The sequence below is a fragment of the Canis lupus genome, chromosome 5, assembly GCF_003254725.2.
Source record: "Canis lupus dingo isolate Sandy chromosome 5, ASM325472v2, whole genome shotgun sequence".
Lineage (NCBI taxonomy): Eukaryota > Metazoa > Chordata > Mammalia > Carnivora > Canidae > Canis > Canis lupus.
In genome coordinates, this window is record NC_064247.1 from 35721326 (window position 1) to 35736491 (window position 15166).

The following is a 15166-nucleotide window of genomic DNA, read 5'->3' on the forward strand; positions in this document are numbered from 1 at the left end:
ACACAGGTCACTGGTACTGCCCATGCTAAAAGAGTCCAGGAATGGGAGTTGGGCTTTGGATGGGACCCTCCAATAGACAGAGCTCCCCCACCCCCACCCCAGGGGTGCTGGGACGGGGCCCCGGGGACAGGAGTCTGCGGGGTACTGTGGGTCCCAGGCAGCGTGGCAGTGCCAGGATCAGATGAACCGAGTGTCCAGTGTAATAATGTGTCACCTGTCACCTGCAGCCTGTCTTTCAGCCGGGCTCCTGCTCATTAGCACTTTCACCCACGTGCCTGCAAGGAAGGGGGTGGGAGCAGAGGTAGGGCAACATCCTGTCCCATCCTGGCACTTCTTGGGGGGAAAAGAAAGCCAATAACTAGCTCAAGGTCAGGTTGAAGTTGGAGGACTTGAGATTACGCCGAACTCTGCGCACTCCCTCCTCCACAGTCTTAGGTATTTGAGCAGAGGCTGCATTTGGCAGCTTGGAAACATGTGCTTGGCCCAACCTAAGAAGCTGTGTCTTCAGGAGTCTTGAAGGACACCCTGGGATATGAAGAGTTTCCTTCTGCTTGCAAGTGTCTGAGCCCCCCAGATAAGGGCTGCAGCTCTTGGCACAAAGCACGCAGCCAGGAGTTTGCACCCCTTCAGCTCCACCCATTTATTATGTCTGCTTTGACTTGCCCATCTCAGAAATGGGCAGCCAGTGTGATGCCCCTTGCCCGGAGAGGGGGATCACATATTCGTAGGCATTCATCACTCAGCATCACTCTGCAAATGCTTACTGAGCCTTACACTGTGTAGGTACCAGGCACGGCTAACAATGGGAGCATTAGAACTAATAATACTGCCCCTCCTCTCACTGGTAGTAATAGTTAATATGAGCTAGCTGGGGCACCAGGGTGGCTCAGTGGTTGAGCATCTGCCTTCAGCTCAGGGCGTGATCCCAGGGTCCTGGGATCTAGTCCCGCATCAGGCTCCCAGCAAGGAGCCTGCTTCTCCCTCTCCTTGTGTCTCTGCCTCTCTCCCTGTGTCTCTCACGAATAAATAAATAAAGTCTTTAAAACAAAATATGAGCTAGCTATTCGCTAAGTGGTTGCTCGGTGTGTCAGGCCTCCCATCCTACCCTTATAAGGTGGAGGCTATTATTATGTCTATTTTATAGGAAAAGAAACCAAAGCACATAAAGTGTATGCAGCTTGCCTGGTAGTCTGGGGCGATTCTCAGCCATGATAACAATTGCAACGAAATATTATTTGTGCTGCAACAGAAGCAATAATAGGATAAAATTGTTGAGACCTGAAAGAATGTCAGTTCAGGTAGGTAGGGGAGGGTCAGGTCAAGAAAGGTCACGAGGTCCGAAACACTTGAACCAGACAGGGAAGCGCATTTTCCTTCTGTAAAGGATCTGTGACATCGTACCCCATACGGGACAAGTAAAAAATGGGAAATAAAAGGGAGTAGAAAAGTCTAGATCAGAAAAGGAAGGAGAATCTCTTTCACAGTCAGTGCCGAGAGCGATGGGCATCTCTCGGGACAACTGACACAAGCGCCCCAAGAGCCGGGGGCAAGAGCAAGCCCTACCACAAGAAGCGGAAGCATGAGCTGGGACGTCCCGTGGCCAATACTAAGATTGGCCCCCACCACATACACACAATTCAAGTCCGGGGAGGCAATAAGAAGTATCGAGCCTTGAGGCTAGATGTGGGGAACCTCTCCTGGGGCTCGGAGTGTTGTACACACAAAACAAGGATTATCGATGTTGTCTATAATGCATCCGACAATGAACTGGTCCGCACCAAGACCCTGGTGAAGAACTGTATCGTGCACATTGACAGCACACTGTACTGACAGTGATACGAGTCCCACTGTGCACTGCCCCTGGGACGCAGGAAGGGGGCCAAGTTGACACCCGAGGAGGAAGAGATTTTAAATAAAAAAATCATCAAAGAAAATTCAGAAGTATGATGAAAGGAAAAAGAATTCCAAAATCAGCAGTCTTCTGGAGGAGCAGTTCCAGCAGGGCAAGCTTCTCGCATGCATCGCTTCGAGACCAAGGCAGTGTGGTCGTGCAGATGGCTATGTGCTAGAGGGCAGGGAGCTGGAGTTCTATCTCAGGAAAATCAAAGCCCCAGAAAGGCAAATAAATCTTCTCTCTTCGGTCATGTAATAAAGGTGTTTATTGTTCAAAAAAGAAAAAAGAAAAGAAAAGAAAAGGAAGAAGAAAATTAAGTTTTTGTCTCTTTTTTCCTGTAACCATATTTCATGAAAATAGCCATAAAGAATTTTCTTTTTCTGTTACCATATTTCATGAAAACGGCCCATGGGTAATACAGTACACAGGAACGCCGTCTCAAGGGGTTATGGAAGCAATCCCCGTGACACTGCTGGTCCTCCAGAGCAGTCCAAACAGAGGGAGGTCTGCAGGGGATCCCTCGTTACCTGGGAGCCAGGAGGGATGGGTGCTGTGGATGCAGATGCTCTGGACCCAAACAAAACAAAAATCACAATGATGATAAAAACAAAAACAAAAACTGAACTCCAAATCTAAAGTTACCACAAGAGAAGCTTCTAGCTGCAGGCGTAAATCTGGGTGGAGCTTCTCAAACACAGCCCTAGGAGGCTTACGCCAAGGGAAGAAGCAGCAGAGGTTTACAATTCTCAGGAGAAATAAGAGGCAGTCAGAAAGCAGTTGATATAATAATATAATACTGCCCCTCCCCTCACTGGTAGTAATAGTTAATACAAGCTAGCTGGGGCACCGGGTGGCTCAGTGAGGGGAAGGGTGTATATATATATACACACATCTGGTTATTTGGAAGATAGAGCCTTACCAGTTCCACGGAGGAGTCCGTGACTTTCTTGGTATCCAATTCTAAGATCACTTCATTGCATGGTGCAGCTGAGTTATTAGAAGGCAGGGTGTGACAGTTTTATAGAAAATGCAAGTGTTGAGAGGTGGTTTTATTTTTTTTTAAGATTTTATTTATTTATTTGGGAGAGAGAGAGCACAAGCAGGGGGAGAGGGAGAAGCAGGCTCTCTACTGAGCAGGGAGGCCCTCGTGGGGCTCAATCCCAGGACCCTAGGATCATGACCTGAGCCAAAGGCAGACGCTTCACCAACTGAGCCACCCAGGCCCCCCTGCAGACTTTTAAAAAATGGTCTTTAATAAAGCTGAAAGTGTAATGCTTAAAAAAATAAAAATAAATAAAAAACTCAGTGGAAGTATTTAGGAGAGAATCAGCATAGTCTTTAACTGTCCTGAAGTAAGAGCTGTAGTTGCATGCAAAAGAATCGCTACACACACTCACACACACACCTTTGCAAAATAACTCTGATTAATTTGATAGTAATATGTTTTAGCGATGCAGATATGCCAGTGTTCGTCTAATATATTAAATCCTAATTACACGACAGTGTTGCTTTGTGTTTGGTTTTGTCCTCGGCCATGGGACATTTACTGTTTGTAAAAATTCAGGTGCACTCATGAAATAGTGCTTGAGTGCCTATTGTGTGCCAGGCACGAGGCTAAGTGCTGGTGGTGCAGAGGTATGAGAGCACTGTCCTTGATCTCGAAGAGCCCAAGGGCTCGGGGAGCTGGTACCGATAGATTGACAAGGAGGGCTATAGCATGGTAAGCAGTGGAAGTCTACAATTTTTTTTTTTTTTAGATTTTATTTATGTATTCGTGAGAGACACAGAAAGAGAGGCAGAGACACAGGCAGAAGGAGAAGCAGGCTCCCTGCAGAGAGCCCAGTGCAGGACTCAAATCCGGGACCCCAGGATCACCACCTGAGCCCAAGGCAGATGCTCAACCACTGAGCCACCCAGGTGCCCCCAGACCAAGCTTCTTAAGGGAGATGACCAATGGGGTGAGGTTTGAAAGATGGGCAGGCTTTGGTCAAGCTGAGGAAAGGCGGGGAAGCAGGGAGAGTGATGCATGCAGAGGCAAGAGCATGAGCGTAGGCCAAAGCATTGTGCTTGGATGGAACCATGCATCAGCAGACTGGTGGTGGCCACACGAATCTGGCCACTTGATAAAAATGCATAGAAAAATACACACATGCACACCCTCCATCCACACTGGGACTGTTTTCGAAGACAAAGACTTGAAGCCTTGAGAGGTACCTAGACCCAGCAGCAGCCCCCAATTCCAGCATGTTCATGTTAATTACTGTGCCTCTGACCTTTAGAATATAACATTCCTAATCCAGTTCCCCAACACTCCTCCCCAGAAAGGCCACTGTCAGCAAAAACATTCTCAGGCAAATATTGAATGAGAAGAAATTACAGCAGACGGGTGAAGCTGAAATCCATATGTGGGCAGAAGTGTGGGAGATGTAGTGCCCTGTTGTGTCCAGTCTAGGAAGCAGGCCAGTGTTCTCTTCCTTTTGTCTAGATGTTTCTGACCGGCAGCCTGATCCAGCCTCTCCTGACCCAGCTTCCCTGATGTGGTGCTCAGGATGTTTCTCATCTTGTGTTTGCTGTTGTGATCTCATGCAAATCACTTGAGTTCTGAACTGCGGGTTCCTGGTCTGAAAACAAGACTAATAGGTGCCTGCTAGTCTCCTATAGCTGAGGGAGACTCCAGTGAGATCTGGCTTCTGGAATCTTCTTGCTTCTTCCAGGTGACTCTCCGAAGAAGCAGGTGCTTCCAGTCTTGACAATGGGATCTTGCTCCTGTGGAGACTCTATAGGAGTCTTGGAGCCCAGTCTTCTCTCAAACCAGGCACCATCGTGCTTTTTCCAAAGGAAGTGAAGCCATTCGGTTTGCCTCCGTAACAATGACCTGTTTTCAGATGTAAATAAGGCCACAGGCATGATAAACAATACACATTTCAGCACAGACACACACACACAAAAATGGTGTCAAGGTGACATTTGGAACCAGAGTGACCTACAGCATTTACAGCTTTCTGAGGAGAAGGCCTCTCAGTAAAAGGCAATATCCTCAGAAATTTAGGGCTGGGCTAATTCAGCCAATGTGGGGCAATTGTCTCGTTCCCAGAATACTCTGGAGAAAGTGGTGTAATCTGTGGGAATAATGAACAGTTGAATATTTCAGCTTAATGGCTGCTGACCTCAGAGAAGACCCCCCACTGCTCCCCCAAACAGGCTGAATGGAACCTGGGAATGAAGCCACCTTCCTTGAGTTAACACAAATCTCTTAATGCCAGACTCATTAACAGCTCGCCCCACTCCAGCCTCTGCAGGGTTGGTTTTGTGGGTTGGATTTTTCTTTTTTTTTTTTTTCCTCCCTCTAAACCTTTCCAGAGAGGAGGCAGGCATTTCATATTTCTTCGTATTTGGTATCCTGGCTCGTTTGACAGATTTCCTCCTCAGTCCTCTGTGATGGATTCCCAAAAGTCACTTTGGCAACATGTCCTCCAATGAGTTTTCCTTCTTCCCCTTTTCTTGCACTCTGAATCCACGTGTTTCACGGCTGGCACGTTCTGCTGCCGATGGACGTGGCCTGTGGTGGGCGAGGGGGCACGTTGGGATGTTGCAGAGCTGATAAACCAGCAGAAGGCTTATCAAACAAGAATAGCCAGGGGCAGTGAACTCGGGCAGCCCTGTGATTCTGGTGACTGTCACTTTCCAATGACACTTCATGTTCTCTGATGTGACTGTTGTTGGAGTTGGTGTGCCAGGGCACACAATGCAACTCTAATAACTGCCTCATTCATAAGCGACCTGGGAGCAGAAGGAAAAAAAAAGAGTAGCAGAAGGGGGACCTCATAATTTATGGCATCCCTCCTAAGCAACGGGGACCTTGCCTACAGTATTTTATTTAGTGCCTGAAAGTACTCTTTGATTGTCCTAGTAAAGAGATGAGGAGAGGGGGAGCTCCCAAAAGATGAGTCCTCTCAGGGCAGCAAGACTCTGCCTCCACCAAAACACACTCTGCACGTCATGCCTGAGCCTTCTTCTGACTGTCTTGAATTCTGTGACTGGAGTCTCTGCTTTGTGTCCCACCAGGATTACTGTTTTGGGGGACACTGTGCAATATACAAAAACAAGATTCCTTCTACTGAGAAGTTTATAGTCAGGCTCTTTGGAAAGAGAAAAGAGGGCATGTGGGTGGCTCAGTGGAAAGAGAGAGGATATACAGGAAGAGAAGTGACAGCTAGTGTTTACTGCGTCCCTGCCTGCGTCCCTGCCTGCGTCTTGAATGTCAGGCACTTTTCCTGTATTATTTTGTCCAGATTACACAATGATCCCTTCTGGTAGGAATTAGGCATTAGCATCTATATATATATATATATATATATATATATATATATATATATATATTTTTTTTTTTTTTTTTTTTTTTTTTTTTTCGTGAGAAAACGGGAACTCAGGGTTAGGTCACTTCCCAAATGTTGTATAGCTAATGCCTGGCTGGACCCGGGCTTCTTGTTAGTTAAACTGTGATGCCTAAGGATGGCAGAATTAATTAAACCAAGCACCAAAGCCCCCTTAGGCCACAAGAAGATAGTGGTTGAGACTTTTTGGAGGGGATGAGATCGGATGTGGGGTAGACAGGGGGAGAAATAGACTGGACATTTCATGAGGGGGCACCTGGCTGGCTCAGTTGGTAGAGCATGCAACTCTTGATCTTGAGGTTGTGAGTTCGAACCCCACGTTGGGTGGAGAGATTACTTAAAAATAAAATCTTTTTTTTTTTTTAAGATTTTGCTTATTTATTCATGAGAGACACAGAGAGAGAGGCTGAGACACAGGCAGAGGGAGAAGCAGGCTCCATGCAGGAAGCCCAATGCAGGACTCAATCTCAAGGCCCTAGGATCATGACCTGAGCCAAAGGCAGACACTCAACTGCTGAGCCACTCAGGCATCCTAAAAATAAAATCTTTAAAAAAAAAGGAAAGAAAGGCATGAGTAAAGCCTACATCTGTTATGTACTAGTCACCTTAAATGGTCAAAGTCTCTAAAAGGACTCTTAGAACAGTTTTATTACTGGGTAAGGAGGTAACACAGCAATAGCTGGAGAAGGATATGCATTTAAAGGGACTTGCGGGTCTCAAGTACAGGCTAACACACAGGAAGCCCATTACCCCCAGGTCTTGAAGCACCACTAGCGCACATGCAAAACATCCAGGTGCCAGGAAGCCCAAGTCTGTTCATGGTGGGGGCCTCTCTATAGTGAGCCAGTCATATAGGTGCACCGTACTATGTGACCAGCCTTAGCCATTGAAACCACACGTCTACCCCCAGCCTGTACTAAAGACAGTTACCAATTATAATTCCAATTATTATTACTAAACAATGCTGGCAGGCTAATGCATCCTTATCCACAATAGCTCACGGGCCCCTGGTTAGAGAACATCATTAACCTTTAGTGAACACATCCCACAGTGTTGGCCGAGGGTCAGTAGCTCTGGAGAGAAGCATGTGTTCAATCCAGGGCCATGATGTTAACCCATACATGAGAGGTGGAAACGCCCACGGGCAGTAGAGTGGACCATCCAGGAGATGGGCCAGATGTGGCACTAAGGCTGGGCAACCCGAAGCTGGTCTGAGATGCACTGACCATTGCAGGCCCCTGATGAGCAACGAGCTGGGTGAAAGCTGAGTTTCCTTGAGCTCATGGCCTCTAAGAAGAGGCAAGACTGGATCCAAGGATGTGTTAGTGGGCTCTGATAGCAACGATCCAGTCATATGGTCTCGAGTCAAGGTGGTAAGAAGTGGGACATAGAGAAAAGGTGACAGATCATGAAGTTTCACTTATGGGATAGAACAGAGTCATCAAAAATCTTAGGTGTTGGTGAGGGAAAGCATGACAGTGGCAGGTGGCAGAAAGCAGGGTGTTTGGAAACAACTGGGTGGAGAGAAGGATTATTTTAGTTTAGGACGAAGTCCAAAATGTATATGGGCACTGAGGTAGACGATCTGTAGGAAGTTGAGGGAGAAGTTAAGAACAGAAACAGAGGCCTGGGAAGACTTCATTACAGCGATCAGGGTAAAGAAACGGTGGGTCTTGTGGGAGGAGGGAGTGGGGGTGGAAAGACCACAGAAGAGGAGACAAAATGGGAAGGAGGAGCATCTTAGTCTCCTCCGGCTGCTGTAACAAAGTGCCACACGCTGTGGCGTGAACTACAGATTTCTTGAGTCATTGTTCTAGAAGTCTCCAGACCTGGGCTCCTTCTGAGGCTCTGAGGGAAGATCGGATCCCTACCTGTGTCTTAGTTTCTGGTGACCGCCAGCTGTCTCATCCTTCCTTGGCTTGTAGACATGCCACAGGCCTCTCTGCCTCCCTCCTCCCTTGGTCTTCTCTCCAATGACTCTCTTCCTTCTTAGGAGGCACCCATCATGTTGGACCAAGGACCCACCCTACTGCATGATGACCTTGTCTTAACTAATTACACCCCTACAACCCTCCTTCCAGATCAGCTAACGGGTGTCCAGGCTTCAACATGTCTTTTGAGGGGAGCAGAATTCATCCACAACGAAGAGTATTACAATAAAAGTCAACCAAGAACTAAAATATAGGGAGACAAGGGGACCACACTCCGAGAGGAGAAATTTGGAGAAAGGATCATTGTCGAAGTGGTTGTAGAAATCTGCTGCAATGCCCGATGCTTTTCTGCCGGATAGACTAGGAGCCCCATAAGACCTGAGTGATGTTGGGGGAGACAAAAAAATAGGCAAGACTGTGGGGCCAGCCTCTTTCCTCCTCATTCTCCCCACCTATCCCTCCTCCCCCTCCTCACTCTCTCCTCTTCTTCCTCTTCCTTCCCTCCCTCTCCCCTCTTCCTCCCTCTCCTCTTCCCCCTCCTCTTCCTCTCCCTCTCCTATCCTCTCCTCTTCCTCCTTCTCTCCTCTTCTACTCCTCCCTGTTGACTCCCTGTCCTCCTCCCCTCCTCCCCCTCCTCATCCTCTTGTCTTCTTCCTCCTCCCCTCTTCCTCCCTCTCCTCCCCCTTGTACCTCTCCTCATGCTCTCCTTTTCTTCCTCCTCTCCTCCTCTCCTCCTCCCTTCCCCTTCTCCTCCCCCTCCTCATCCTCTCTTCTTCCTCTTCCTGCCCCCCCTTCCTTCTCCTCTTCTTCTTCCTCTCCCTCTCCTCATCCTCTCATCTTCTTCCTCCTCCTCCCATCCTCCTCCCTATTCTGCTCCTCTTCTCTACTTCCTCCCTCTCCTCCTCCCCCATCCCCTCTCTTCCTTCTCCACTTCCTCCCCACCCTCAGTCTGGCTCTAGGTCTCCCGGAAACACTGAATTTTCCAGGGACCTGAGAGCACAGGCTGGCCTCAGCATTCATTTCCTCCCAGCCCTTCCTTTCCTCTGGTGATGACTCCCGAATCTATGCTAATAATATTGGCGAGGGCCAGAGATCCTCAGAGGCAGCCCCAAGCAGGGGGAGACCTGGCATGGGGGGCAGCAGATGACCAGCTGGGGACACCCAAAGCTCACTTGCCAGGCAGGCTGACCCTACGGGGGTGGCGGCCACAGAGCAGAGCAGACCCTCAGTGACAGGGAGCTGGGGCAGCAGCTTCAGGGAGGTCAGGTTCTGCTGTGTCCCCAGCCCTCACTCCTGCCCCCGATTCCTCCCCATCAAACAGTTCACTCTCCCCTCCCATAGACCCTCAGAGGGACAGAGGAGCTCCCTTGCTGCCCAGCCAACCTGCCTTGGAGCTTCATTCTGACCTGACTCTAAACCAGAAGTTTCAGCATTGAGCCATAGCTTCCCGTCTCCCTGCTGCTGCCACCATCCTCCTCACCTCCAAACGTAGTACAGCCACACACAGAAGTTTCCGTTTCTGCCCCCTTGCTTTTTTTTTCTTTTCCCTTTTCTATTCCAAAACACGTGTCAAGTGTATTTTTAAATTTACATGCGTTGAAATTGGCTTTCAGTGGAGGCGTTGCTGGAAACCTACTCCACGATAAGAGGGAAGGGACGATTAAGTCACACAGCAGTGAGGATGACCCTCGAAGGCATTCTGTGGAGGGGGAGAGGCCAGGCTCCAAAGGTTCATACTCACAATTCCTCTAATAGGACATTCTGGAAAAGTTGAAGCTGCAGGGACACAGGGCAGATCAATGACTGCCAGGGCTTAAGGGTTCATATGAATCCCGGTGTGTTTTATGCTGATTTGCCCACTGAAGACCATTTAGGCTATAAGTCTTTATTTGGACAGGTTTTCATTTCTCCTGGATAAATACCTAGGCGTGAGATTCCTGGGTCATCTGGTATATTTCTTTTCTTTTCTTTTTTTTTTTTTTAAAGATTTTATTTATTTATTTATGAGAGACAGAGAGAGAGAGAGAGAGACAGAGAAAGAGACAGAGACAGAGGCAGAGGGAGAAGCAGGCTCCCTGTGGGAAGCCTGATGTGGGACTCGATCCCAAGACCCACTGAGCCACCCAGGTCGTATATTTCTGGTATATTTTTGTTTAATTTTGTAAGTCAAGCCAGTAACTTCTTTCGGCTGGTAGAAATTAATAATTAGCCAAACTGTTTTCCTGAGTGGCTGCCATCCATTTGACATTCGAAGCCAAAACCTAGAAATGGTTCATATCACTGTCTCTCCTGAGGTCCCACTGCTCACCTCCTTGGCGAGTCTTTCGCGTCCACACTGTAGCTTCCAAGGGCCCACGTCTGTCCATTTTTGCTGCCACCACCTTGACAGAAGTCACTGTTAGGTCTTGCAGAGCGGCCCACTCAGGTCCCACATTCTCTCTGCCCTCTCCCCCTACTACCCATTCCCCATAGAGTGGCCAAGGTGATTCTTTTAAGACATTTCTCTGATCAGATGACTCCCCTAGCTCAAGCCTGCCATCAGCAACCCACTGCACTGGGGATGTCCCATTACACTTTGCCTTCAGAGGTCCTGGTGATCTGGCCTCCTTGCCTACATCTCCCCTCATGCACTCCCTCTATTGCAGTGGGCTGGCTTCTCTGAGTTCCAGACGACCCAAGAGCTCGCCCACCTCAGGACCTGCGCACACACTGCCCCTGTGTGCAATGCTCTTCTCGGAATCCAGCTTCTTTGCACCCTAGTTCAAATGATACCTTCTCAGAGAGCCTTCATTTCCTTTGTGGCACTTATATGACAGATTGGTTACTTTTATATCAAATTATAAAAATATCTCTTTTTTAAATTGTATAATTAATTCTATGAATCATAGAAATATTTCTACTTAAAAACCAGTTTACCCATTTGTGATCTCTGTCTTTCCAACAAAAACAGGTGCACTCCCCCTTTTTTAAAGATTTTATTTATTTATTCATAAGAGATGTAGGGAGAAGCAGGCTCCCTGCAGGGAGCCCAATGTGGGACTCGATCCCAAGACCCTGGGATCACACCCTAAGCCGAAGGCAGACGCTCAACCACTGAGCCACCCGGGTGCCCCTAGGCTCTCCTTTAAAGCAGGGAAGCTCATCCCAGCTGTCACTAGCACCTAGGACAGTTCATGGCACATAGTAGGTGATTTAAGACTCTTCAGTGATTGGATAGATGAATAAATGCAAGGATGGCAGCCTATACTGGTGACTTTACTAAAAAGCGAAGGCGGGGGAGCTTGTGGAGATTCGATCTGGGATGACATAGGTTTAGAACCAAATGGGTCTAGGCGCAGAAAACCCCTGCTGCGGTGCCTGGTGCACCCCAGGAACAAGCCGAAAGTCTCAGGTTAAAAAGTGGTATAGGGGAACAAACCAGTGAGAAGGGAGCTTCCACTCTCTCAAGGAGGTCGAATGTCTTCATTCCTTCGGCAGACACTCCCTGAGTCTGCGTGAAGGGAAGTGCGTGCACAAGCAGAGGCATCTTGGTGAACAACATTCCTCACGAGAACAGAGCATGGAAGCTTCACAGCTTGCTCCGAATCAGCCCAGAAATTATGGTTCTTGGGACACCTGGGGGGCTCAGTGGTTGAGCATCTGCCTCTTTCTCAGGGCATGATCCCAGGGTCCTGGGATCGAGTTCTGCATTGGACTCCCCGCAGGGAGTCTGCTTCTCCCTCTGCCTGTGTCTCTGCCTCTGTGTGTGTGTGTGTGTCTCTCATGAATAAATAAATAAAATATATTTTTTAAAAAGGAGCAATGGTTCTTCCCCAACCCCGGACAGCCTCACCTTCCACGGAAACCATGAGAGAGAGCTCCCATTCTGTTCTGGAAGGGTGAAACCCCGCAGCAGAGCACTGTGCATGGTCCTATGTGTGTCTCCAACCATGTACCACTTAGGGAGCCTTCTAGTCATCAGAAAGCTGCTATACGTTCCTCTGCACTCAACACAGTAAACCTCATTTGAAGATAATCTGCGGATCCCCTTCGTCTTAGAGCTAGCTGACCCCACTGTCTCCTGCTGAGCATACAGGAGTGCTGGTTGACAGAGAGATCCAAACACAGAAGGGCCTTCCCTCCCGCCTGCTCACCTCCTCTAGTCTCTAAGACTCTCCCAAGTCTCTTCCCCCTCGGCTAACAATCTCCAACTGGCATGATCCAAAAACCCTTCATAAACATAAACCCATCACTTCACCTTTTCAGTGGTGTTCTTTTTAAAAAAATAATCATTATTTTTAAAAGATTTTATTTATTTATTTATTTATTTATTTATTTATTTATTTATTATTTATTTATTTATAACAGACAGAGAGAGAGAGAGAAGGGAAGGAGGGGCAGAGGGAGAGGGAGAAGCAGACTCCCTGCTGAAAGCTCAGGACCCCGAGATCATGACCTGAGCTGAAGGCAGATGCTTAACCCGACAGAGCCACCCAGGCATTCCTCCAGTGGTTATCTTTACTATACCAGTCAGGAAGATGTGATGGTATATGCAGGAGGCATTTACTAAATGGACATTTTTAAAAAGCAGATGAGTGGGAGACAGAACACTGGAAAGAAGAAAGAGAAGATGTAAATGGCATCATGGACCTTGAGAGAACCACTCCCAGAGTGTCATCACATAGGGTCACCCACAGAGGCACCTGCCAATGGGCACCTGCTCGCTGCTGGCCACGGCCCCACGAACACCATCCTTCTTTACAAACCTCAGTGAGCAGAGCGGATCTCAGCCTGGATCCTGCCACAAACCCAGACGAGCCTCTTCCCCTTCTCTGGCTCCTGGTGTCTACATCCCTAAAATGATGAGTGGACAAGACAGTTGGTCTTCACACATTTTATTTCATCGCCCTGGAGCCATGAGGGCTCCGATGAAATTGTCCTCAGAAGCCAGTCCTCAAAGCGAATCGCCTTGAGGATGTACTACTGTGGGAAGTTGGTCCCCACCAGGGTCATGCTGTATCCCTCACTTGCAGTTAAGGCCAGCAAGAGACGGGGTGTGCCTTTAATGTTTTCTTGGGTGCTCTATCTCTGTGATTTTATAAGAACCTGCGAAGCAGGAAAACACCCCCCGATGACCGTAGACAGTTGCACACAAGTGGAAATAATAAAACCCATAATCCCACAGTATAGCCTGGCTGTTGAACTGAGCACTGTGCTCAGGTCTTTCTAGTGGACCCTCAGCTCCTGCCAGCTGTCAATCACCTGCTTCTCTGCCATGAAGCTTCTAGCCCTTTGCTTCCACCTACAATCCCATCCATTTCTCTGCTGTGCCATATGTCCCCTCAATATTGGGAGATTCATAGAAGAAATCAGTTCCCCTGTCTGTTCTAGCTCCATCAAGGGCCTCTCTACAAATCTCTGCCTAATTGAGTATTCATGATGGACAACTGAATATTTATGATGCCAAAAAAAAAAAAAACGCTCCATAGGGCCCTGTCTTCTCCCCTCGTCTGCGTGCGGTCTTTGTAATGCACGCAGCCTTCCCTGGTCTGTGGCAGCTGTCCCTTTCACTCATCCCCTATTGCAGTCTCTGTCACTCATCCCTCAGCCATGCACTCCTCCCCTGGGGCTGTTAATCCCACTCAGCAATCCTGCCTTAGTCCACAGGGAGTCTTCCAGAAGAGCCTTTTCTGAATTACACCCCCACCCGTGCAGACCACAGTCACAGCCCTTGTACTGAGGCTTGACAAGTGCAACATCCTCAACAAGACAATGAGGCGTTCATTGGGCCCGTAGCATGCGTTAAGAATTGTCATAAGTTCTTTGCAAGTCTTACCTTGAGTCAAACCAGTGGATTTCTCCAGGGTAATACCAGAACTTTCTCAGGCGTTGTCTCGTGTGTAAGATGGAAAAAATACCTGCCCATCACGTTCTTCCCTAGATGAAATAGTGAGAGGTGGTTGGCCTTGCTAATAAGCTCGTCAGTGGGCCTGGTAAGCAGCCCCCCGCCTCCCGCATTGCAGGTGTTTTGCTTTCCCTCCTCTGTCAGGGAATAAAGAAATATGAATGGCCCAGGAGTGAGCTCTGCACCCCACAGAAACAGACACCGAGGAGGAGCTGTTATTTCTGTGGCGTGCCTGTTGAGCATAGCCGACCGTGCACTAACGAGGATGGATGAGGCTGTGTGCTGGAAAGATCTGTATTCCCAGAGGACGCCGCACCAGGGATGCAAGCAGTCGCCGCAACCTTCAGACTGGACCAAGTCCCCTTGTGTAGGGCTAAAACTATCTTTGTGTCTTTTCTGTTTTTAGATTTATTTATTTTTTAGAAAAAGAGGGAGAGAGAGAATTCTTAAGCAGACTCCCCACTAAGTGTGGAGCCTTCTGCAGGGCTTGATCTCAAGACCCTAAGGTCATGACCTGAACTGAAATCAAGAGTTGGCTGCCCAACAGACTGAGCCACCCAGTTGCATCCACTGGTGAATCTGCTCCATATGTGATGCCTTTTCTTGGCCCACCCTGCTCTCCCAAGAAACAGGATGGCACAACACCACTCCTTGACTTAGCCAGGCTCCATGCACATCTACCATCTACCCTCTGGGTAGCCTTGAGCTGGTCCCCCAACTTCTCTGAGCCCTGACGTCCCACTTGACAGATAGGCATAATCCTGCCCACATTGTTGGGTTGTTGTGGGAACTCAGTGGAGTCGTGGTGCCGAAGACACTGTGAATACCAGGCGAATTCCAATTGTTCATCCGTCATGAAGCCTTACCCTGTCCTACATGGAATTAATCTTGTATTCCTCTGGACTGCCTCCCGAATATTAACGTGTCCTTCTCACCGCGTCTGTCCCCACCTGCCCTGGATTTTGAGGGGTTATGTGCATGTGTCCATTTGCCTGCTAAACATAATCTCAACAGGATGTGGATCTTACTCACCTCCACATTCACCCCCGTGGGTGCACAATGC

The 15166-nt window shown here is 48.4% G+C and overlaps 1 protein-coding gene and 1 pseudogene across 2 annotated transcripts in view; both read left to right on the forward strand.

Annotated features, from left to right (window-relative positions):
* Window positions 1-15166, forward strand: part of SHISA6 (shisa family member 6) — a 277765-nt gene that overhangs the window by 186297 nt on the left and 76302 nt on the right. The window lies entirely within an intron of this gene.
* Window positions 1500-2157, forward strand: LOC112646423 (40S ribosomal protein S8-like; annotated as a pseudogene).